Source organism: Etheostoma spectabile, chromosome 2 (assembly GCF_008692095.1).
Source record: "Etheostoma spectabile isolate EspeVRDwgs_2016 chromosome 2, UIUC_Espe_1.0, whole genome shotgun sequence".
In the NCBI taxonomy this organism is placed as follows: domain Eukaryota; kingdom Metazoa; phylum Chordata; class Actinopteri; order Perciformes; family Percidae; genus Etheostoma; species Etheostoma spectabile.
The window spans coordinates 20,228,632-20,232,093 of NC_045734.1; positions in this window are offsets into that span (position 1 = coordinate 20,228,632).

Consider the following 3,462-nt stretch of genomic DNA (forward strand, 5'->3'; position numbering starts at 1 on the left):
GAGCAAACTTTCTGCAGTTGAAAGCAGTAAACAGTACACAGTTTGTTTAGAAATAAATGTTTTTTGGTCTTAACACGAGAGAAGCCCACAAAATTGAGCATCAATCTATTTTGTTGATGGAAAACAGGTGATTTAAATGCAACATAGTACATCACTTATATTGTTCTTCAGCTGTACAACACATTACTTTAGCATGCACATGATAATCTGGTGCACACAAATGAAACCAAGACTGGACTGAATCCCTGCAGTCCCTGAGTATGAGTTCCCTGAAAGTATTTTCCATTTACCATTTACAAAATTCTGTTGTTTTCCACAGTGCCATTTATGTAATTTCATGCTGTGTTCCAATGTATTTCACATAATTATCTTCAAATGTATTGGTTATGTGTTTGTTTTAAGACACCATTTAAACAGTTGAAAAGTGCGCTCCTTGAAATGAACCCTTCCTACAGCTGACTGGATGAACACATTGCTAGCTGGGCTGTCATTGACCTTCACTTCTTAGCTTGTGAAGATAATTTCCCAGATGTCCTTGCAACCAAACTGACAGCGTTAAACCAACCATGCATAATACATAAATCCAGAGAGGAGTGGTGATGTGCGTTGTGTGCTTGTCTGTCGGACGCCATAAAGTCTTGCTAACATTTTGAGGGTCTAATTCAACAATAAAACAGAAGGTGCCTCCTTGATAAACCAAGCAACTTTCTACACAGTTACTGTCCCAATTTAGCACAAACGATTCATATATCAACTCCCGGGTGTTGTTAAAGGTGCATAATAATCTGCATGATGATAAAATCAGCACTTTTTGAGGCTCCTGGTCTAAAAATGTAAATCAAGGTGATGTATGTGGTGTTATGGTGCTTTATTAAATTCTCCCTGTTTGACAGTGACTGTTTGAGCCTCACTATATTTAGTCAAACTGAAACTCAGTTCATTGAATCAGTGCATGTTGAGGTGAACAAAGTATGAGGTCCTAGTGATGACTTTAGTGACTGCATATACTGTAACATTTGAAATCTCTCTGTCTCAAACACAGTATTTATTTTTTAAAGTACAGAGTACAATATTAATGATTTCACAGCAGATGCCTCCTTCCTCCCCTTTACTTCACATCCCTCCATCTGAAGGGCACAGTGGCCTCTCTCAGGCTACTCTGTGAAGTCAGAGGGGAGGAGTCGTTAGCTTTGGATATTAGTCTGCTGTCCATCATCACTGCTGCACTCTGAGGCCCCCAGAGACACTGAGAGAGGGGAAGGAGGAGGGGGGGAAAGGAGGCGGAGGGATTGCACGTAATTGTGTGTGCGTGTGTGCATGTGTGTGTGCGTGCGTGTGTGTGTGTGTGTGTGTGTGTGTGTGTGTGTGTGTGTGTGTGTGTGTGTGTGTGTGTGTGTGTGTGTGTGTGCATGTGTGCATGTGTGTCCATTAACTCGTAGAGGACCTCTAAAGTCCCAGACAGGGGGAGGTGTGTACTGCTGCAATGCGTAAAGGCATCACAGTTTCATAGCTTCATGCAGTGAACAGACTGACAAACTGAAAGTCTGAATGACTGACTTACTGCCTCAGGGATTTACAGCATGATATATAATGGGCTTATGATCTGAATAGCTCACATAATATAGCTGATTACTGAATGTATAGGCTTTTCAGGTACATGGCACATCTCCGAACAACCACAGGTGATGACATCGTGAAGGTCCACTGGAGTATTAAGAACTGCCCCTCAACTAATGTGAAGTCCCACAATTTTATGAAAATTTAGAGCAATATTAAATCAGCAAGCAGCATCTTCCTACAGCTCTGTGCCACACTCCACTCCTGGTTTTAACAGAAGAATCCCTTTCCTCAATGTCATCCTTAAAACGAAATAAAAGTACAGTTGAACACTTTTTCCTTTTAATCATTGGAACAAGCCAAATGAAGGAAGAAAACAACATATTATCCTCTTAAAAAGGTGTCTTCTCAGTGTAGTTATTTATTCTCATTGAGACGCATTTACACCGATAAAATTCTGAAATAATGAAGGAATGTGTTCACATCTAAGACAGCCATTACATTAGGTGTTTTTTTGATTATTTTTTTTATCTCTTAAAGCCTTTAAAAACAATTGTGCCTTTCGCATTTCTCTTTTAAACATGTTTCATGGTACAAGTGAATGGTTATTTTATGGTTTTGTTTAGAGACATCACAAACCATTTTCATATAGTACTTCATATAAGCCCAAAAACGTTTCAAGTAAAAGTCCTGATGGAAACATAAAAATATCGTTCGACCAATAGCCAACACAGATGAGTTTGTACTCACTAACTCCAGTATTACTCTCCAAATAGCCAGCGCACCCCAAGGTCCTTCTCTAGTACGTAGGCCTAGTACAAAGTACGTAGGAGGGTGGAGCCAGGCTAGATTGAGAGACACCTGGCTGTAGAAATTAAATACTGTGTGTTATACATTATAATCTTTAAAAAGGTTTATTCCACAGTCTACAGGTTTGTTTTCTTGACCCACACAACTGCTAATAGAGTTGTCTTTCAATTTAACATTCAAATCACCTAAATTCAAGTTTTTCACAAGTGTGACATCAGAGTATACCATATTGTGGTGTCAAGAGATCATTCGCCTCATGAGGTTCGACAGCATGCCGAAGGAGTGGTAAGGGAAGCAGCTCAGTGTGACAACTGGAAACACTCCAGTTTAAGAGACGAAAACATGAAGAATGACAAAAACAAGTGTAAAACCGTAAGGTAACTGTATATGCTTAACTGGATTTCTTCACTTGGCCTTGATAAATGGGACAAAAGGAAAGGAAGGATGCAGCTCAGCATTGCATGGTGACAGTCCAGCAGGTATCATTGTGCCAAGGATGGAAAAGCACGACCAGGACTGGACCTCTCCAGACTCAGAGCAAGTTTTTCTCCTCTGTGTGCCCTGTTGGCCCAGTCACCAGACTGTAGTTTGCCTGTATTGTCCACACACTTAGACTGCAGGCTGTTGGCAGTGCAAATCCACTTGCTGCCTTCGCTCTCCTCTGCACCTTTGCCTGTACCTGTCTGAAATAGGAATAAAATACTGCAGGAGGCTGGGTCCCCCACTCTCCTCTACAAAAACACTTGGAGAGCATTCAGAGCGGAGCGCATCGTGCCCTAGAAAGCTAGTGCAGTAGAACTGTCACGGAGCATTGCAGGGAAGAGAGGAACGTGACAGCACGGTGAGAGCTGGATTCACGCCCACCACACAGCCAAATATGAGCATGAAGGTATTGCAATGGACCGCATAGCAGGGCTCTGGATTTCTCTGAGTAGATTTGAGATGCAGTTTTTGCACAAAGCCTACAAGAACCTCTTAAGGTTTGAGATATTGTCATGCAGATTGGACCGCCCCTGCCCTACTAAACAGCATGGGGTGAAAACAGATCCAACTTGCCCTCTCTGAAGTAATCACTTTTAAGAACTCCATCATGGC